This window comes from Pelodiscus sinensis, chromosome 7 (genome assembly GCF_049634645.1).
Source record: "Pelodiscus sinensis isolate JC-2024 chromosome 7, ASM4963464v1, whole genome shotgun sequence".
NCBI lineage: Eukaryota > Metazoa > Chordata > Testudines > Trionychidae > Pelodiscus > Pelodiscus sinensis.
In genome coordinates, this window is record NC_134717.1 from 30,186,317 (window position 1) to 30,209,664 (window position 23,348).

Genomic DNA, 23,348 nt, shown 5'->3' on the forward strand with positions numbered 1-23,348 from the left:
CAACATGAATTCGGAGGGGAAGGAGGAGAAGGGAAGAAAGCACCATTATTGTCAGTGCAGAAACATCCCAACCTCTGCTTGTAAGCAACAGAGCACTACATTACTATCAAGGCACATTGAAAATATAACACACACTGAAGATCTGCATTTCAAAATTGAAAAGATATGACCTGGAAATCATATGCTTAATTTACTTGCGCAGGTACTATGACTGCACATGCAAGTCTATCTAGGCATTTATCACACACAATCTTACCATCTTCTTTTCATGAATAAAGGAACGGTGATGTGACTTACTGATCTTTTATATATAGTTATCTCATCTGATTTGTTGTGGAATTGCACCATTTGATTGCATAGTAAGTTAAGAAATCACACATGTTGTTGCATGCACAAATCCTCTCACAAATATTTAATTAGCTATGAAATAATACTTAACACTTGCTTCCTTATACAAATATCAGAGAGCTTGTATAGGCAAACCAGCAGTGACTGTCCTTACACACCCATCATCACCCCATACCAACAATTCATCAAACAACATCTTACTACCTAAGGCAACCAGTGATTCTCCTGTGAGATCATAATCCGACCTAATATTACATTTTTATTCAACCTTAGACCAATTGTTCAATGTGTTAATCAAAACATGCAGGCTGTTAGAATACGTCTTCATAATGTACCAACCCCTTATTTCCCCTCAGTAATGGAAAATAATTATGAAATAGGCAATGAACCTGAATAGGTACGGAAGAGGCAAAAGGGAACCATCTTGTGCCAGCTGTGCATGAGTTCGCTTGCTTACTGAAAAAGGCCTCCCCTCTCCTATCAGTACAGCACTGTAGCCACTATGGTTCTGGTTCAGGTACATGGAAAGAGAATTAGCAATTGTGACAAAGAGAGAAAAGAGGGAAATACCTGAGGCCAATCTCAGCTTCCTTAGTTGTTCTTTGCAAACTTACCCCTTAATGTGCCAGAATCTCCCAGAAACCCATGCGTGGAATTAGTGGGTGAGATCAGGACGGGTACTGCCATTTGATTCCTTCCATTGGAGCCAAGTGTGGGTCTTTAAGGCAGACACAAGTGAAGATTTAAATTAAACAAGTAGCTCAAAATCATAATATAATAAGTTAATTTTTTTCAAATTAAGTTTGCTAAAGTTAAACCCTTATTTCACATTATTAGTATGGCAGTCTTGCTGATGTATAAATAGAGCAAAATGTCATAAGAGTAACAAAAGCAAAAATCACAGTAAGATCCCAAAAGGGGCCACTGTACATTACATTTGTATGCATGCAGTATTAAGTTGCCACCTTACAAACACTAAAAATATGTTGTTTCATGTTGGTTGATTTGTGACCAGAAATCCAGAAAGGAAAACATTCTGGCTGACTGCAAAGAGATTATTAACATCTGTTGTTGGAGTCTGTCAGCAGAATAGAAACCATAGAACCCAGTAGTCCCTCTGACTTGTCTGCAACCCAGAATCACTTAACAATATATGACATTTTGCAATGATGAAAAATTAAAAGGTTCTTTTTAGCAAAATTACATGCTGTGAAAGAGGTAATAGATGCCGGGTGGATTGATGGGGGGACAGATTGGGGGTGTATGGAGGGGGGAGGGAATGCACTCTGCTGTGAATTTCTGTCTGACATAGAATGAAGACTATTAGAAAATTGTCATAAACTTAAAAAAACAACAAAACATGTAGATGGTATCATGAGCTTTTGTGGACACAGCCCACTTCTTCAGATGACCACTGTGCCCACAAAAGCTCATGATACCATCTACATGTTTTGTTAGTCTATAAAGTGCTACCAGACCATTTGTTGTTTAAGTTTATCCTGTACAGACTAACTTGGTTACCTCCTGAAGCTTCAGAAAATTATCAGTTTATCGTCTGTTCCCAAGGATGATATATGAAAATTAATGTGTATTTATGTGCACTATTTATCTATCTAGCTAGATCTCAATCTCAAGATCTAGATCCCTAGATCTACACACACACACACACACACACACACACAGTCTGCACACACACACACACACACACACACACAGTCTGCATACTGTTTTATACCTGTTTAAATCTTCAGGAAGAAAAGTACTATGCTGCGCTTGAGGGCTCAGTGAAATGTCAAGGGAACTGGGGGGCATATGACCACCACCCTTCATTTAAAATAAATTATATCCCTCAGAAGACTATTGAGGAATGAGCTATGTGGGAGAGGGACTTGGCTGGGTATTGGTTTTAGTGAGGGAGGGGTGTTTGTGTGTGTGGGTGAGGAGGAGGGGCAGGAGAAAAAACCACTAATAGAAGCCGACATAGCTTGAACAAGCATTGAGATCACGGGGAAAAAAGTACAGAGAAGCTTGGAGTGGTGAGCAAAGAAATTCTTTCCTCTTTCATTCTTCCTGTGTTCAAAATTGTTGATGGACCCAGGTATCTTTGAGGCAGTCTCATGTATTTACAAAGAGCATACCAAATCCTAACAGAAACAGTGAAGGCTAGGACTATAACAGAGTTTAAAGAGAAGCTAGATATTTTCATGGAGGTTAGGTCCATAAAAGGCTATTAGCCAGGGGACAGAAATGGTGTCTCTGGCCTCTGTTTGTCAGAGGCTGGAGAAGGATGGCAGGAGAAAAATTGCTTGATCATTGTCTTCGGTCCACCCTCTCTGGGGCACCTGGTGCTGGCCACTGTCGGCAGACAGGCTACTGGACTAGATGGACCTTTGGTCTGACCCAGTATGGCCGTTCTTATACTTGGTTATTCCTTCTGCTGAGAAATAGGCAGAAATGTTATCACAATATATTCAGTATCAAATGACAACTTACATGTTTTAAAGTATGAGCATATTAGTGCCTGAAGGCCACAGAAGTAGCAAGGGACCCCTGCTTGTCCAAACATTGGGAAATAAAATTTAATTTTCCCCTTTTCTTGGAGGGAATGCTACTTGGGATGTTACTGAAACAAAGCTCCTGTGAATTATCAATTTTTGACTGGATTACTTTAATTACAAGATTGCCAGCAAACTAAAAGTTAAATTACATTAGCCTTGGAAAATCCATGATAAAAGTCCTGAGAACTACTTTCACATTGCATGAAATGCTGACTTGTCACTTTTTAGGTGTCCATTTCTTTGCAGTATTTTTGACACTAGAAAACAAGTTCTGGAAGTTGAAGCTGCTTTAATATTGCATCTATAATTAGCTTCATCTGTATGAAATAAAACAAATACATTTCCACTGATTTCTGGCCTTTAGAATGGGAAATAGCAAGTATGTCATTTGAAGTTGTTGGTGAAGACTAATATTTACTCACTGGCCCCAATTATTTGGCATGGGTTACATTGTCATTGGTCTAATTCTTATCCAATAAGTGGATACCATGACACATGCCACAGTCATGATCACAGCCAATATACTACAAACCCATGTCTTGAATTCTTGCTAACTAAAGCTTTATGATATTGGGAGATCAATTAAGTCTCTTGGTATTGAAACCTCAGAAGCTTCACTTCTGGAAACTTACTACATTCTGAAAATTGCAAATGTAGCTGTTTAATTCTCAGCCTTTTAAAAAACAAGAATCCTAATTTTCCTACCACTACAATTTTATACCAATGAAACTCCATTGAGCTTTAAGTAGTTAAGCCCCATTATTTCTCCAATGTACGAGAATCAGGTCTATTGCAACAGATTGTTAAAAAATATATATCTCTATTTTCTTAAGGCTTCATTCAGTGAGGTACTTAAACATGTGCACATTCAAGAAGTTGCCCTGAAGTAAATGGAACTATTCACCAAACTAGTCATATTGTAACTTGAACCAACACATTAAGTACTTTGCTCATTTAAGGCTTTAGAGTTGACAAGGAAGATGATTACAATCAAAAGATAAAAATTCTAATGGATCACTTCATAATGATCTGGATCTTTAAGCTTATTACTTATTTGGCATAATTTAATTCACTTTTCCATAAGGGCATAAGAAATTGAATTTTAGTTCATACATTTCTCTATGCCCACTTTATTTGGAATCCTAGACCTGCTTAAGATTAACCCAGAAAGACATCACTCAGTTTCATTTAATTCCTATTGTTGCTCAGATTTTGGCATTCAGAGAAGTGTATTTTGAGAGGATGTTTCAGCATGATATGTTGAGAATATATTTTAAGATGTTTGAAATAGTCAAACAGTCAAAATATTAGAGCTGTGTGTTTCCTTAAAATACAGCTGAATTTAGAAGTTTTCAGACTTGAATGATAATATTCTATTAATATTTTTTTGAGAAATAAATGCTTTTTTATATAGGGTCCCAATCCTGTCCCAAGTGAAGTCAATGGAAAACTCCCCCATTGACTTCAGTGGGAGTACAAACAGACTGTGAGGGCCGGGGCAGATGATGATTTTGCGGGGCCCAGGGCAGCACAATTTTGCGGGGCCCCTTTTTGACATGGCGCATGCGCAGGGCTTCTTGAAGCGCGGGGCCCGGGGCAACCGCCCTGCCCGCCCTGCCCTATATCCGCCCTTGCTGAGGGCACATCTGTACTACAGCATTATTTCAAAATAACTCATGCTATTTGAAATAACTCATAAGCATCCTAACAGCAAGCCTGTTATTTTGAAATTATTTCAAAATAATGGGCTTCTTATTCCAAAATAGTAAACCCTCATTTCATGAGGAATAACGCCTGTTTCAAAATAGTTGAGAGTGGACAGTGCAGCTGTGTTTATTTCAAAATAATTGGCCTCCGGGTAATTTCACAGCTGCCCTGGTGGCCACACTGTCCACACCACTGAAAACTGTGGGAGGGGGACAGGTCGCCTCCCCTCATCATCGACTCTGGCCTGGACACACCCGTTGTCAGCTTTCAGGAGGGCAGAGTTGTGGAGGAGGAGGAGAAGGATAATGAGGAGGTCAGCACTGACACCATGCCTGCCAGCCAGGAGATGGTCATCACCTTTGAGCCGGTAGCCCCCTCCCAGGATGTATCCCAGGCTTCAGCGGAGGCCCATCAGATGAGTTCCATTACTGTCCCTACACATGCAGGGGGAGGCAGTGGGCAGCGAGGGGCTGTGTGCTCCTCGCCCAGCCTTCTTGGCCTGGGGTTCGGACAGTAGCCGGTGCATGTGGGAGGCACATAAAGCACCATTCTGGAGCATCCAGCCCACTGAAGCTGCCACACAGGAACCTGTTGCTCCTTCCTACAAGGTTCCTGGACAGGCCTGCCTTACTCTCGACTCCATGGTGGGACACCTTCCCACCACAAGCCATCACAAAGGAGGCTGGGGGCAGGGAAACACATCAGTGTTACACATGGCACAGGCTCATGCCCACACTCTCAAGCTGCATCTGCTTCCAGGGGAACCTGCCATTGGGAGGCTGTGGAGTGGACCCCAGTACCACCCTCTCAAGCAAGTGGTGTCTGCCACTCACTCATACCTCCCCAACTCCTTCCCCACCTCTCCTCCACTGGGCAGGGATAGCAGTCCTCTCTCTGTGGAATGCTACCACTTCCAGACCTGGTGTGCGTGGGACACAAAGGGAAGCTGAGCTGGCTCATCCCCATCTCCTGCCCACAGGCTCCTTGCCTGGCTGGCACCTTCTCATGCCTGCTTGTCCCGGAGTCATCTGTGCCCTGCAGGAAAGTGCCTGCTATCGAGGCCACAGATGGACTTGCTCAAAGTATATTGCCATCATCTGGGTCCCAGCACCTTTTGGTATTGGCTCAGAGATGAGGGCTAGGATTCAAGCAGTGTCTCCTGGGATGACTGCTCTTGTCACTTTTCTACACAGCTGGACCAGCTGCGAGTGTGGTGCATGAAACACCTCCCCTGCCATCCTTCCGAGGAGCACCTGGGCCTGGGTGAGGCGATTCCCCTTTCCAGGCTGGTCATCATCCTCAAGCAGTGCCACAAGGGCAGCCTGCATAAACTGTGCCAGGAAGTGCAGCATGAGGTTTAAGAGGTGGTAAGTGTTTTGCAGCAGCCCTGGCTCCATGTTGAGAGTGCTGTAGTGTCAATAACCACAGCATGTGTTGCGTTGTTTTGCCTACCTCCTTGACAGACAGCAAGGTGAAGAGTCTGAGGCATGGCTGTAGAGGGGAGCCCCTTTAAGCATGAGCTTCAGTTAGCCTCAGGCAGTAACTACAGGAAGCGACTCCCGTCTTGATGCTCTGCCCGAAGCACTTCCGGAGGGCTTTAAATGCGATTCAGGCTCCAATGAGTGTGGATGCGCTATTTTGATATAGATCCGCGCTATTTTGATAGGGATTTGTAGTGTGAAAGCATTATTTAGAAATAGTTATTTTGAGAGTTATTATTCTAAAAGAATACCATAGTGTAGACATACCCTGAGATATTTATTACTGAATGTCACAATCACACCTTACTAAGACAACAGATGATAATTCAACTTAACAAAAACAATGTTTAGGTCAAAACGTTGTAAGCGCAGTCACTATTGGGCATGTTTAGAGATAAATAATTTTGATTCTCTTAAACTGCCCATGACCTAGCTCATCATAGTGTTTCTCTAGTTTGAATTTTTTTTTTGCTTTCTACCTCAGCATTTGAAAGGCCTTGAAGTCCTTACTCCAGAGGACATTTTGGATGCCAGTGAAACGTTTGAGTAAAATGGTTTTGCATGGGATATACAAACAGGTGCTGGTGCGGAACAAGGATTGAATGCAGACTTCCCTACTGCAACTGACAAGCAGGTTAAATTGTGAACTTAAATAGCTTAGCAGCTACTACTGCATGGCTCAAGAAATAGGCACAACCCATTACACATGCCAACGTACAGAGGGGGTTACAATATATAGTGGATCTGCAAAGATCAGACTCACCATGACACCAGCCTATGCCTGTTCCCTTACTCCTCTTTAAAGATCTGTGAGCTGGACTGAGAATCAGTTCAGTTTTGGTCCAATTTTATCCTGTGTCTAGAGCTTTCTCTAACTGCAGGATTTTATCTTTGGGAAAATTCCAGTGAACTTCACTGGGGGTTTGTCTGAGAGACTGCAATATTTAACACTAAAATGAAATTACTAAAGTCTCACAGTAGGGATACCCTATTGTCTTCAACTCAGTAATTCAAATTAGATTTAGCATAATTAATGTTATTTTCATATTGCCAATGACTCAGAATACCCTGGAAAGTAAGGTGCTAGATCAGCAGGGAAAACTCACCATTTCAGTTCAATGATCATAAGTGTCTTTAATAATATGTAGTAGTTTATAAATGATATATTACTAGAGCTGGCCAAAAAATTATTTTGTTTTCCTTGAATTTTTTAGAATGATTTTTGTTTAACAAAAGCACACTCCATGGGTAGAGGGGGAAAAATCGACTTTTATTTTTACAACCTGAACCAAAAATATATCTGGTTTCATTGTGTCAAAAAACCCTACAGTTTTCAATATTTCTAAGTATTGATAAAAGTGGAAAATATTGTGAAAAAAATCATGCATCAAAAAAGTTGACAAAAAATTCAACCATCTAAATATTACTGAAAATACCAATACATTAATAGAGGTTTAACCAAACTAAATATGTTTGCATGAGTGCACTTTAATATGTGGAAAAATATGCACAATTCTGAAGATATATTTTTGGTGCTGCACATTTACAACATGTAATAGAAGTATCCAGGCTGAATAAAATCAGATGTACTCTTTTGTTCTGTTTAATGATCACATACAAGAAAGTGAATGTATTTAAGTTAATATGTGTAATTGTTCTCATAAGTCATGCAAGGAGTAATGTTTTCTGGTGGTTAAAAACAGGAGGAAGGTTTGAACAGTGAGTAGTTATGACCTTGTCAGAACCATGCAAAACAAAGCCACATGCTGCAATATTTTTGGCTCTCATCTTTGTTGCTCAATTGTTTGCTTTTATGAGCATTAAATGCACTCCAAAATATGAAACACTGCATAGCAGCGACTAAGCCTGTACTACATGGGGGTATGTCTACACTACAGAGTTAGTTCGAACTAACGGACGTTAGTTCGAACTAACTTTCATAGGCGCTACACTAGCACTCCACTAGTTCGAACTTAATACGAACTAGCGGAGCGCTTAGTTCGAACTAGGAAAACCTCATTTTACGAGGATTAAGCCTAGTTCGAACTAGCTAGTTCGAATCAAAGGGTGTGTAGCCCCTTAATTTGAACTAGTGGGAGGCTAGCCCTCCCCAGGTTTCCCTGGTGGCCACTCTGGCCAACACCAGGGAAACTCTATTGCCCCCCTCCCGGCCCCGGACCCCTTAAAGGGGCACGGGCTGGCTACAGTGCCCGTGCCAGGTGCAAGCCTGCCAGCATCCAGCTAGCAGACCCTGCACCTGGCACGGCTCGAGCCACCCACCCGATGCCCCCCAGCCCTCCCCCTCTTCCCGGGACCAGGCTGGCAGCTCCCGGGAGATTGCCCGGGACCGCAAGAGGGCACCCGCCTGGGCTAGTGCGGACATCGTGGACCTTGTCCACGATCTCCATATTAGGCACAGGAAAGTGGCCGTCTAGGGCAGGAGAGCTGCCAGCCTGGCCACCCAGGAGCAGGTGTGCATGAAAATCAAGGGAGTCCACTGAGACCCCCGACCCTGAGCCCTGAGCTTACAATGGCCGTCCTGGGTCAGACCAAAGGTCCATCTAGCCCAGTAGCCTGTCTGCCGACAGCGGCCAACCCTAGGGACCCTGGAGGGGATGGACCGAAGACAGTGACTAAGCCATTTGTCTCGTGCCATCCCTCTCCAGCCTTCCACAAACCATAGGCAGGGACACCACTCCTACCTCCTGGCTAATAGCACTCCATGGACCCAACCTCCATGACTTGATCTCACTTCCCTTTAAACTCTGTTCTAGTTCTAGCCTTCACAGCCTCCTTCAGCAAGGAGTTCCACAGGTTGATTCTTTGCTTTGTGAAGAACAACTTTCTGTTACTAGTTTGAAGCCTGCTACCCATTCCTTTCCTTTGGTGTCCTCTAGTCCTTCTTTATGGGAACTAATGAAGAACTTTTCTGTATGCACCCTCTCCACCCAACTCCTGCTTTTAGAGACCTCTATCCTGTCTCCCCTCCGTCTCCTCTTTTCTAAGCTGAAAAGTCCCAGTTTCTTTAGCCTCTCTTCATATGGGACCTGTTCCCAACCCCTGATCATTGTAGTTGTCCTCCCCTCTCCCAGCCTCTCTCTTCCCCTCTCCCACCTCCTTTTCCCAGTCTCCTCCAGTTTTGTTCAATAAAGACAGATTCTATTTTTGAACACAATTGTCCTTTATTTTGTACATCAAGAAAAGGGGCTAGGGAAGGGTAAGTGGAAGGAAGTGAGGGAGGAATGGGGTACGAGCCCCCGATGGGGAGGACTGGGCTGGCTCTGTAGGCTTCTGGGGGTGGAAGCTCTCCTGCAGCCCCCCAATTGCCCCCTCTCCCCAGATGGCAGCCTGCGGCAAGTGCAGCCGGTCTGATGGCCGAGTGCTGTGATGTGCCCAGTGTGGGCACTCCGGGCACTCCAAGCCAGGACTGGTTTTCAAGCGGGGCACCCCTGAGAACTGTCTGTCTGGGGTGGGGGTCGGGTCCCTTTAAGCGCAGCCCTCGGCTAGCCTGAGACAGCATCTCCACGCTTTAAGTCCTCCTCTGATGCCCTGCCGGCAGTGCTTCCGGCCATCCTTAAGCCCGGTTCACGGTCCACTTAATGTGGACATGCTAGTTCGAATTAGCAAAATGCTAATTCAAACTAGTTTTTAGTTCTAGACGTGTTAGTTAATTCGAACTAAGCTAATTCGAACTAATTCGAACTAAGTTAGTTCGAATTAGCACTGTAGTGTAGACGTACCCTGGGTGATACCCTCACTGTCTCTAGGCCATATCTACACTTCATTCCTCTCTCGAGAGAGGAATGCAAATGCAGACACCTGAAATTGCAGATGAAGCGGGGATTTAAATATCCCACGTTTCACTTGCATAATCGCGTTATGGAACTATTTCAAAATAGAGCTATTTCGAGAGAAAAAGCATGGGGTTATTTCGAGATAAAACCCTTCTCTCGAAATAACCCTTACTTCTCTTTTTTTCTCTCTCGAAATTCTCTTACAATTTTGGGTGTTTGCATATGCATTCCTCCCTTGAGCAAGGAATGAAGAGTAGACATACTCTAAAGCAAAATACTTTACTAATCTGTTGCATTTTTCCAACTGGGGAAAACATGGGGGGGAGACTTTGTTTTTATATAATTGTATGCCATTCTCTTCACAATAGAAACTCTCAAGCAACCATTACTTGCTAATTAATTTTAGCATTAATTTAGCTAGAGCGTAAAAACAACTCTAGAAGTAAAAAGATAAAAGCTCGTCATAGGTGGTCTTGATGAAGGGTTCTCTCTTTCGGGAATGTGCAGATGGTTTGTGGGAAGACAAAGAAATATAATTAAGGAAAACCACATGTTTGTTATGGGAAGGTTACACCTGCTTTGAATGAGTGAAAATTTTTCCACTCAGAAGAATTTTAAAAGAGACAAAACCAAACCTGAGGAGTTGTAAACTCAAAAGTTATTCACACAAATAGGAAAAGAAAGTGGGAATTTATGCCACTTGTTCATTCCAGGCTTTACATAAAGGGCTCTGTATTTCTATAAACATCTTTAACCCCACACAGTCTCAAAGCAGTTTATGAATATTCATGTTTCTATAAATACAACAAACTTTTCAGAGCCAGGATTCCCTATATTTGTTAAAAAATTGAGATCATATTAAAAGGGATCATGGGATTTTTAGGCAGGTTGTAGCATACAAAGAGGTGGTGATGACTATCTTGTTTTGTCAGGAAAGTTTTAGATCGCTGAAATTGTGCAAACTAGTGCAAAGAGTTATGCATCTCCTTAGTTCTCTATGTTATAATGAGGACTACAGTTCTTCCATTCAAAGTCTATTATAAAGTACATACTTACCAATGCATACATCAAAAGAAAGTGAGATTGAAGAATAGCAAGGTAAACCTTACAATGAGGCCAGAATGTCAACTGGCGTACATTAGCATAACTCCATTGAAGCCAAGCCAATTTGTGACAAATGAAGATCTGATGCAACATAAAAAAAAGTAAGATTTTGCTCACACTATTCAAATAGAAGCAAAACAATTCCATTTTTGTTATACATAAGAATTGGTGAGCTAAATTATAGATTTACACTTAGAAATTGAAGGAATAATATCTAATTTCTTTAAGTAAATCTAATTTAATTTTGGTTTTCTTCTCCTCCAGCCAAATTGTACAACATATTTAAATTCTATGACATGACTAATTTGTTCTTTTGCCATCATAATAATACTTCTAGACAAGGATATCGCTTTGCCATTGAATGAGCTGAGTTAGTAGTGTCATCAAGTTAGAAACTAACTAGCGGCTCTCATTCATTCATTTTCCAAGAAACTTAGCAAGTGACAGGAAGAAATAAACCTAAATATATGAAATCTTCAATATATGTAATATATTGATATGTAATAGTCCAAGAGAAACTCAGCAAGCTCAAAATTATCTAGGCCTATAGTAATTTGAGGTTCCTTTTTTCCCTATAACACGCAGAACAAAGAAATAAGGCTAAATATAGCAAAAGGAAGCAAGAACTCTTTTTATTTTACCTCAGAGCCAAATTTGTCATGTATGCCATTAATTTTGGTTGACCTTTATAACATGCAGGCAACCTACAGCAATAACATTTTGTAACATTATACAGCAAACAAAAACTGAAGTGACATTAAATTCCACAAATTGTCCTGAAAATACATTTTAAAAGTATAAAAAGATATCCAGGTGTGGACAGTGGACTTACTGTGGGTGTGTACCTTCTGGTCTAGGCACAACATAGCGGCTGTTTTATCTGTCACCCTGTGTTGATGAAACAAAAGACAGGACTATGCAGCACTCTGGATCTGTGCAAGTTTTTTCATATGGTTGATGGATTTCCATTTCAAACGGCTAAATGTAGTGTCTTGCATGTAGAATAATAATAGAGATGTAGCCGTGTTAGTCTGGTCTTGCTGAAACAAGACTACATAGTCCTGTCTTTTGTTTCAGCAAGACTAGAATAACATGGCTACATTTCTATTACTATTCCTGTGCTGATGGTCATTCTGGCCCTGAGGTAATCTGTCTCTTCACATGACTTAACCTCTGTTACACTTTGGTTCCCTGATGTGATGGGAACCTCAAGGGTTAAAGCCAACTACCCAGTGAAAACTACTGGATGATGGTGAAACAAATTATTTTTATTAAGTGGAATGATTTTTTTATCAAACCTAACAATTAGCAAATGGCTTTTTAAACTAGCAATTGCCCAATGCTTTTACAGGGTAGAAAACCCTAAACTTAGCTGTACTTAACTAATTACAAACTTCTTTGATTACAATTCAACTATACCAAATCACTGTCTCTAATTTGCTTAAGGCAGCGCAGCATACAAACGAAAAATACAAAAACAAAGCCAATATAATGATAATAAAAACTCCATCCAAAGCCAGCCCCTCTATGGTTATTTTAGGGCAGGTGGTGGAGTTAGTTATAAATCTACTTTTACAACTTAACTCCTGGGCTTCTATTTCTAACACTTATACTTAGCCTAAATACAATACTACTATACAACACAAAATTATACAATTTACACAACATGGTTAACAGAACTTAGATACACTTTACAGAATTACACAGTGAAATTAACACAATTTAACTATTAATTATACCAATAACCAATACATTTAAGCAATACTTACAAATCCAGCAACGATAACACCACAAAGACACACTAGAACTCGAAGCATGCTCAGGACTTGAGCACCCCTATCTTTGACTCGAAGGGTGGGGAGGCAGCCTCAGGGCGATTAATCCTTTAGCCAGGCAAAAAAAAAGACATGCCCTCAATACATGGAACCTCCGTCGAACAAAGGGGTTCCGGGTCTTTTATACAAAAATTCAGTGTCTAATGCCATGCTAGGGTCTGCATTTGGCAGGGCCTGATAGGCTAGTGATGAGGTAGTATGACAATACTGCCTTATAGGAGTTTTCGTGATGTATGCGTGATCCCCTCGTGGACAGGACTAGATAGGGCATGGTTAGTGAGAGATAGTTGTGGTTTATTACCTTATGTTTTCTTTTTCTCTTGCCTCTAAGACCGGTCAAGCTATGGTCAAACAAGGCTTATCTGTAACTGCAGCTAGGCGCTATCTAGTCATGATCACCTCCCTGTTTTCTGGTGCCTGTGAGTCTCAGGATGCCTGTAAGGTCAAATTCCGTTCACAGAAAACTGCATTGTGCTTCCCATGCTCCTCTGAGTATCTCACTGCCTGGGTTTTCTGTGAGGGGCCTTGTGTGGCAGGATGGGCTATACGCGAAAGCCAGGGACAGAAAAAGCCTGCTTTACAACAACCTCTAGCTAAGTCACATTTTTGTTTCCACATCTTCTGATAGAATAAACTCTAACACAACAAAAGATCTTTTTGCCAACTCTCAGGCTTTTCCTCAGCTGGGTCTTGAAGCTCAGTTGTCAGCCCTAAGCTCAACAGTCTTTACATCAAGCTACAATGCCCCCTTTTTAGAACTGACAGGGAATCCCCAGCACACGCTCTATTCCAGGTTTGTGAAGTTATGTCTGTTCCTTCAGATGTACTTCAGTTCCCCATGGCCACTTCTTACCTCCAAGTCTCTTACACTGCTTTCTTACTGTCTGTGCTTAACCACTTCCTTCTCAACTAGGTGCCATCAATCAGCCTTTCAATCCCTGGTTCTTCCCCAGGTGTAGCTGATCAGGTTAATTAACCAAACTACCTGCTCTATTGCACAAAGTTAGCAGTAATGAATGATCCTAATAAGATAAATTCACAAGATCTGTCAATTCTAGTTTTATTTTCCAATATTTGAAGATAAGTTACCTCTTCTCAATATAGAATAAAGTATCCTACTTCTAATACTCCTCTCATCTGAAGAAGTGGGCTATGCCCATGAAAGCTCATGATACCATCTATATGTTTTGTTAGTCTAACAGCACCTTAAAGACTATTTGTTGTTTTTTAAGTTTTTCCTCTTGCTGACTAACTCGGCTACCCTTCTGAAGCTATTTAATCTTAGTGAGTTATGCCACTGAACACATTTCACAAAACATTATTTGACTTACTGAAATATTTTATTCGAAGGGGGTTCAAGTGTTTCTATGCTCATCAAATAGACATTTTCCAATGGAAAAAACATTCCACTGGAAAATTTTTGGGAAGCATTTGGCACCCTTAGATCTCAGAGACTCCAATAGGTTCATGGTGGCTGAATCAAGCTTGTTATTATACACTCTGTTCTGTGACATTGTGTGTATACATGGTATACAAAAGCTGGTCTAACCAGCATACACACAGAATTTCACTGGGTTCAGAAAAGTTGTTCCAGGTTTTAGTCCTGTGTTATTGAGAGTAGAATTTGCTCACTAGTGTTGGTGCAGTTTTACAATTTTTTGTTTGTAGTACCAGAGAATTGAATTTCAGTGCTCCGGTGAATTGCTGAATTGACTTGTTTTCTTCACAGGAACCAATCCCTGTACAGCAAGCACTCTCCACAGTCTTGTCTATGCTTCAACTTCCTCTTTATGTTGTCTCTACTTATTGTGTGCCTTGTTATCTAGTTCAGAGTAAATAAGTGTTCTCCCTCTTATCTTAATTGGCTCAGATATCCTCTTCTCTTAGCCTGCTGTTCTAAACATTTTTTCATTCATTTGTGATCCTAATTCTATCTTCAAAAAATGAGGCCTCCCTCCATGTGTTAATTTCTCATGTCAAAGCAGGCCTCATCTACACTTAGTGAAACTCAAGGTTCCTCTCTCAAAGTCAAGTCAATGGGATTTAGACTTAAGTGCCTCAGACTCTTTTGAAAATGGAACTAAACCTCCTAAATCACTTTCACACATTTGAAAACTTTACCCATTATCTGCATACCAAGCCATTTAAGAAGTGCTTACATTCCAGATTTTTTTGTGAATGTAAGTGTCCAACACATGCACAGTAAAGGATAGGGACAAGTAGTAGTGGTTGTGGCACTCCATTAGGAGTGTTTTCTGATTACAGTTTTTTGTTTGTTTTGCAAGATCTTCATTTTTTAAATCAAACTTATTGAGTAAAATTACAATTGGGGAGGCTATCTTTGTAATGGGTAAGATAATTTAGACGGTCTAAACAAAGACATTAATTATCTTACCCATTACAAAGATAGCCTCCCCAATTATCACCTCTAATATCATTAGCTCACAGACATTTACTTCCCCCCCTCATCCCCCTTCTGTTCTAAAATTTGATTTGTCTTTTTCATATGTGTTCATTTTTTAATTGTATCCTTTGGTATATATGGTTGTGCCAATTTTCTTCCACTATTTGATCTGAGGAAGTGGGTCTGGCCCATGAAAGCTCATCACCTAATAAACCATCTTGTTAGTCTTTAAAGTGCTACATAGTCCTGTATTTTGTTTCATGATTTAGACTGTGCTGCATCTTTATGCTTTACATAGTCATTAAGTTTTATCACATTATAATTTCACCTCTTGTAAAAAATTTGTAAGTTGACTTAACAGTTCAGTAACTTAAAGCAATTCATTAAGCACAGTGAGGATTCACTGTGATTTAAATACTTTTCTATTAGTTACTCAGTGGAAAAAATAAATGCAGGCACCTAAGCATAAAGCATGCACTAAGAGGTCACGATCCAAAGGGTTGCATAGTTTCAAGCATTAAAAACATGCATTTAGTTGGTAATTTAGGGTCCTAGCAACTGAACCTCAAAAAGTTAATAGTTTTCACTTTTTCTCTCCCTTGTACAAGGAGCATCAACTTAATTATCTTTTTTTCTGTTCTCTTTAAAAGTTTTTTCAATTCTCCACTGTAGCTACTCTGGATATAGATAAGTAGACGTAAGAGCAGTGTTTAGTCCTAAATTCATAGGGAAGGCCTTCATCATGAGTGTTAAAAGGACCAAAATTCATAATTTCTTTGTCATGAACAAGATGCATAAAACCATATGCCGTATCACAGAAAATAGATACAGTAATTCCTCATTTAACATGGTAGATACGTTTCAGAAAATGATCATGTTAAGTGAAAACGTGTTATGCGGGGCCAATTTTTCCATTGAAAATAATGGAAAAGGTGGGGGTTGCATTTCAAGTGGTGGAGAATGGGGAAACTCAGCCGCTGGCCTACAAGCTGGGTCGGAGGAGAGGGAGCAAGGCGTCCGGCGAGAGAGGTCTCTGGGGAACAGTGTGGTGAGCAACAAACCCTCCACCGCTTTGAAGGGAGGCAGGGGAAGCCCTGCACAGCCATTGGCGACTGGCCAGCTGGGGAAACCGTGTTATTTCAGGGACGGTCATGGGTTCAAAAAACATTCCCCCCAAAAATCGTGCTATCGCGAAAACATGTTAAGCGGGCATGTGTTAAACGAGTAATTACTGTACATATATACTTTATAATTTCCTTACTGCAACAAGGCTACAGTAACTATACATTTGCCTTTTTTCTAGTTTCTTTTTCTTGATTTTAATGTGCAACAAGGTTTGACACTTTACATTATGCTCAGTTAGCTCAAATTGGGAATCTAGATGTGGCTTCTCCAGGGCTTTTACAACCTCATCTTTCCTAATTGCTTCTTCCACTTTCTGGTTTCTTTCTTCTAGCCTCCCACTCCTTTTTAAGTTGTGGACCAAAGGAGTCCATATGCACCACTACCACAAACTAACTCCTGGTCAGCAAAGGTAAAGCAGGAGCATGAGGGAAGAAATTCAGTTTTCCTATCCAGCTGAGAAGAGTACCTCAAAAGGAGGAGTGATTCTGGAGGCATGGATGTAGCAAACATCACTGTGGCTATACTTTAGATTCTGTTTCTTATTCTGGTAAGCACTTCATAGCTGGATTATTTTTTCTTTTTGACTCATACAATCAAAGACCACATTTTTCATAAACTCCTATTACGTGATCAAATTTATCATTGATGGAATTGCACTGATGTAACAATGAGGTTTCACAACTGTAGCGGAGCACACAATTTGAATAAAGGTAGAATATGACATGTAGATTCTGTATTGTTGGTGATGATGCAGAAGTCCCGAAGAATCCATGTTGACTCCCAAAATGAGTTTTCAGAGATCAACATTTGAAAATTATTTTTACTTGTAAGCTGAACAAATAGGATATGAAAATTGAGAAGCAATTACAATTTCAGCTTTCAGAGTGAAATTGTGTTTAAAATATGCTCTCTCTATACTTCTGCTGTTTTGAATAGCCTAAATACAGTTGTATCTCTCAGAAGTCACACCATTCTCATTATCGTGGTAACTGATGGGTGGATCTTTGATTCTGAAGGAGGCCCCTTAACATACTTGTAAAACCTGTCAGGCAGGACACGTTGATTTGTACAGTTTAGTTTACCCTGACATCCTTGACACTCACTGTAGAACCACTTATACCAGACCCTATTGTATTCTGATTTGATAGAGATTTTACATCAACAGGCAACACTCTTGAATGTCAAGTTTTATTATTCCAGTGGGAAACATCATTAGAACTTATAGCTGAAAAAGGAGAAGGATTTTCATTCTACTTTGACAGCTTCACTTCATGACAATTTGCATGTTTTGCTTCACTCCTGGAATTGTTTTCCTTACTTGTTCAGGATGAAATTCTCTGCATCTGCAAAAAGTCTGATTCTTTTGGCTTTGTGGAGGTAAAATCTCGAGGAGGCAAGTTGGGGGAAGGGAAATCTGTGCCTCCGTTTCATTACTGTGGCTGGGCCTGTATGCAGGCTCCCTTTCAGGGATTCCCAAACTGTGGCATGTGCCCCACTGATAGTAAGTGAAGTTAATTTTTCATCCTTTCGACAATGATATGCAGGTCAATAAAGTTTCCAAATAACTGGGCTAGAATAAGGAGCACTGCTTCTCGGCACCATTTGCATGCAGTGCTAGGGCCACCAAATTTACATAATCACTAATTCTGTGAACTATGCTCCCTCATTGACTTCAATAGGGCTTCACAAAGGTCTATCTATTCACTTGTGCTTAATGCCCCACTTCCATATTCATTAAGAAGAGAGAAACATGAAATGTGCAAACTAGTAAACAGAAACACTCAGCAGTCAGTAAAATGAAAAAAAAACCAGCTTAATTAATGTAGAAAATGGTTATTATTAGAAATCCATTTCAATTATTTATTAGGGAGTATAGACACAGCAGTTACCTAAGACAAAAACACAATTAGTCTGAACTAGGTGAAGTCACATGCTAAAGAGATGTAAATGTTTGGCCCCCTTTGAACCTGAGAAGCTTTTAAAACTAATTCATGGAATGAAAATGGTTTAAAGTTTAAAAGGATCTCAAGAAAAGCACTAATAGAAGGAAACCAAAGATTCTCTATTTAAAAACAGGAGAGTGTATAAAGCATTCACGTTATGTTCTTAATTGAAAGAACAGATCTCCTTTCTTACAGTAATAGCTATTAACTATGATCATTTAACTTATGTTGAATAGTACCCTAATTTACAAATAGCTCCAGGAAGCCAATGAGCAAATCCTCAGTTTTAGTCCATGTGAGAATTTGCTCCACTGGGGTTATTGGTGCTCTAAGGCACTATTGCAATGTGCCCAATAAACTAAAAACTTGAAGAAACCCCCAAGAAACTTTAGCGTTCAAAAAAACATAAGATGCATGCAATATAGCAAGTGATAAATAATCTGAATTTGCTGCCTATTGGCAAATACTATATAACTAGAATATATTTCCATTCTGAAAAATGATTACATGAAATTCTCAACATGGGATCCATATCTATCTAATCTTTATGTCACTTGTTCACTTCAGACATAATTTTTTTTTCTAACTGCTGGCTATGCAAACTCCGCATGAGCTCTGGAAGAAGTTGAGGGTTCTCCTCCTCCCACTCCATTAATATATATTCTGCAGGCAAAATTATTCTTCATTTATGCCATTGCAATCCTATTGTCTTCATGCTATGTTCTCACTTGATACCACAAAAGCACTGCCAACAGTGGTGTTGCACTGATGTAACTGATTGATAAAGACCAAATTTTCAAAAGACCTCAGCACCTAGTCTCCATTTAGACATGTAGATAAGTGTTCATATTGATGCCCAGGAACTCCCACTGATAACAAAAGGTTGGATACTTAGCATTGTAGAAAATTTGGCCCTTATCAAGCCATTGTGAGTGGGAATAGATAAGAAAATTCATCTCATACTTCTGGTTGTGTTGCTTTGTCCTGCTGAAGGGAAAATCAGGAGGGAAAATACCCAGATCAGCCAATTTTACATTGAGGCTAAAAATAAGCAGCCATGATTCCAAATCACACAGGGAACATAGCTGTTAAATATGGTGACATTTTTACACTGTAGCTTTTCAGTGCAAAACCACGCTTTAAATTACGGAATTAAAGGAATCTTATAAATATTGAAACTTACAAATATAGTGACCATAAAAAGTAAATTATATATCTTCAATCAAACTAGCACGTACCAAGGCTGATGGATACTTAGTTCAAAGTTTCATAAACACAAAACCTGGGAGGACATGGCCCATACACTTTTCAGTAGTGCACCGTACTAAGTCAATACCCCAACTGCGTGGTTGCAATGATGCTGAAAATTCACATCTGCCCCTCCAGAAAGGCCAACCAGTGATGATGCTAAATTTCAGTGAGTGGTATTGCAGTTTGGTACACAGGGACGGGAATTCCCCCACACCCAGAGATATAGTTTAATTGGTGCCACTGCATAGAGTGTCTATCTTTTGATTCTGTTTTCCTTCTAAGCAACCTATGATTCCTTCCATTATAGATATGGGATTAGCTTTTCCTCTGTCTATGTAAATACTTGGTTCAGAAGTCTTTGCTGCAAATCACTTGGCCCTGGAGACATTCTTTTCTCATGTTTTTCTCCTTTCCTTTCCCTCCCCACCTCTCACTTCCTCTGCTCTTTATTTGGAACCTGAACCCTTTATACTCCATTCATCTGAAGAAGCCCATAAAAGCTCATGATACCATCAACATTTTTTGTTAGTCTCTAATGTGCTGCAGGACTATTCCTTGATTTCTAAGGTGTTTATTTTTTTAAAAAAGTGTTAGGCAACCTTAGCAGGCTGGAGTTCCAGCCCCACACATAACAAGAATACAGGACTACATGGATCATGAATCTGATCCAATATGGAAATTCTTATGTTCCTCTAGTTAGAATGAAATCTGTTGTGGTATTTGTGTACCTCTGACAAAGCAACACACAGGCACTACCTTATCCAAAGTGCACAAGAGAAGAACCTCAGTTTCACTTCTCCCACCATCCCCCTGGGGCTCAAACGCAAGAGCTGTAGGAATGGCTTCTGGAGAGACAGAATGGAGAGACTGCCTGGAAGAAGGTAACCCTTGTGTAAGTGAACCTTGGGACAGGAAATCATGTTGTAATTTTTTTTGCTTATGGTCCATGTATTGATTTATTCTGAAACGGGTTGTCCCTGCTGAAAAATCCTTGCTGATCACTGCCATTTAGCTTCTGTTGAGTCATCTCACCAGTTTACAATATGGAAACATTTTTAAGTTTTCTTCATGGTAAACAAAATTTAAAGCTTCTTTTTCCCTGCCTGTATTTTTCCCTTTCCAGGCTTTGGCTTCGACAATCCCTACTATGTCTCAGATTCCTCAATTGCCTATTTCTCCTCATAACATCTGGAGAAACAAAATGTGATTTTCTAAGTGACATTTATGTCCATTTCAAACAAAACTGCCTGGGTAGAAGATATGTGCTAGGGAGGTTAATCCCTAGTTATATGTGTATGTGCCTGTAGCTCTTTCTTATGTGCCTTCGTTGGGAACATATCTCTCTGGCCTGTCTGTGGTATGAAACCATCTGCCATTACTGCCTCTATTCCTGCCTTCGTCTCTGCGTGAGACATTGGTTTCATTCCATTAATGGAACAGATAAGACTTCTGATGATCAGCAATTTTACTGAAGTTCCATATTCCAAATAAATTATTTCACTATAAACTAATGGTGAGATTCAGTTATGTCACCTGATTAAAATGTAGGCCACTTCCCTATAATGAGGAGAGATTTAACAGAAGAATGATCTCAATTTAGGAGTGAATGCCTGAGTCAGATAACTTGAAATACACTTAATTCCCTATGGAAAGGGAAGCTTAAACAAGGTTATGGCTTACATGTCATGTGTCAAACTTTAATCACACAATTGCATGTAGCCTAGGCTTGTAATACACAAACCTAGGGAGCACAATTGTAACCACAATGGAAGCTCACTCAAAGACTATACGGCCTTTTACTTTCCAACAGGCAACAGCTAAACAAAATTTCTTTCCATACAATTGACAGTGTCCTGTATTTTTGGTGATGAAGCTGTAGAGTCTGTTTTCTACAAATTCCTGTAGCATCTGTATGTAACATGGTTTGTTACATTCTCTGAAGTGTGTAAGATATAAGTGAGGGGTCTTATATAATGGCCTACAATCCCCCTCCCCTCAAAGAAATTTAAGAGGCTATTAGGGGGAAAAGAGTATATTCCATCAGCATTTCCCAAATTGGATCACCAATAGCCACCTGCTCCTTCCCTTCCCGCTGTTCCTCTCCCCCAAAATGTCAGGACACTGTGCCAGTGCATATAGGGAAGGTTTAATCAAACAAATGGGAATACTTTCAAAGTAAGGTGCTACCAAGTGAGAAAATAAAGGAGGAAGAATTGAGCCTGTGTGATTTCCCTAATCTCACAGCATTAAAATTGAAAATACTTGAAACTCTGTCAGCCGACGGTCAGGGCTCCCTATATCTGTCCCTTAAGACCGGCTGAAGTTCTTTTAAATTGTGCTTGGTTCTGTTACAGCAACTGAAGGAGTCAGGTTAAAACTTAAACAGTTACAGGTTTATTAAAGAAGCGTATAAATCATATGGTTGCAATGGCTATTGTTCTATTTCTTAACTACTAGCAAAATATAGATACTGCTAGCAAAATATAGATCTTAAAAATGGTTACAAAGAAGATAAAGATAGAAAAAAAGAAATAATGGTACCAAGTAACAGCTTACTCTTTCTATGTGTACACTTAAGACAGAGGACCACATCCAGGTACAATTTTTACCCCCTTCTGTGCCTCTTGACTCCAGCATGTCAGGCCAGGGCCGGTCCCTCAATTCCTAGGAAAGACGAAAATACGAGGTGGCCGTCTCCATAGAACCTCGGGAGGTCAAACACCTAACCCGACCAGCAGGTAGAGGGTAGAATGACACTCAAAGTGAGTGTGTGCTGGGCCCATCTTTTATACTCATGGGGTCACGTATTTCTCTTTCTTATCTGTCATGCCAAATGGGGCTGGTCTGTCTTTTGTGAGACCAGTTCTTACAAGGGAGTTGTGAACTTAATTTACACTTGTAAGAGAGATAACTAAATTGGAATTACTGGGGATTCTTTTCTCAGTGGGAAATTCCTCTTCCAGGGACTGTGTGTGTGTTCGAATCAACATAGGTGCCAGCCGGTGGTAGTTCTCGCATATCCTGATCTCTCCTCATATCTATGTTTCAGCTTCTCAGGATCAGATGAGCCAGCATAGACTATGCTGATTTTATTGCTCCTTCTCTGTCCTGTATGCTTCAGGAAGGCAAATAAGATGGATGTGATGGAGGCGGGCTGTCTGGCCACAAACTCACATAACAACCTTGGGAGAATTATATTAGACATTAATTCTACCACACAATGAGGCTACTGTATATCGTTTCTACTAATACACAAGGGGCAGCATTGCTCACTTAAGATGCTAGCTGTTTTAAGGGTAAATGGGTAGATCAAGTTAATTTCTTGCTTTTTAAAGTGCCATGTATCCCATTGACACAATATAAAGAAAAATAACTAAGAAATAACAGTAAAGACCTGATATCCAAATTTGAAGTCATTTCCATAATATCATGTGGATATTTTAATGTAAAATGCATTATAATATAGATGAAAATATTCTAATACTTGTAGATATAGCAGGGTGGGGTTTTTGTTTTGTCTTAGGGCTTCTGTTTAAAAAAATTAAACCTTAGTATAGATACAGATTTGCAGATTATTTTAAGGACCCTAGGGATGCAAAAGTACAGTTTACCCAGAGTGTGTTGCTAGGAAACCTTAACATTCGCTAAATTAATGAACAGAACATTATTTTACAGCTGAAATAATGTAACAGGCATCTCTAGACCGCATGAATAATCAAACAGGTTAGATAAATAATCCACAGCTTTTCAAATTAATATTAGAATATCATATTAAATACAGGTATTGTGATAGAACAA

General features: G+C 40.2%; 1 long non-coding RNA gene across 1 annotated transcript in view; it reads right to left on the reverse strand.

The window, feature by feature from the left end:
* The window catches only part of LOC102453339 (uncharacterized), an 89,031-nt gene extending 77,151 nt beyond the window's left edge, over positions 1 to 11,880 (reverse strand). Inside the window, exons 1-2 of the long non-coding RNA XR_003089874.2 lie at positions 11,825 to 11,880; positions 963 to 1,066 (exon numbers count right to left, since the gene is read on the reverse strand). This is a non-coding gene — a long non-coding RNA (uncharacterized LOC102453339). The remainder of the gene's footprint in view (positions 1 to 962; positions 1,067 to 11,824) is intronic.
* Positions 11,881 to 23,348: the final 11,468 nt, after the last annotated feature.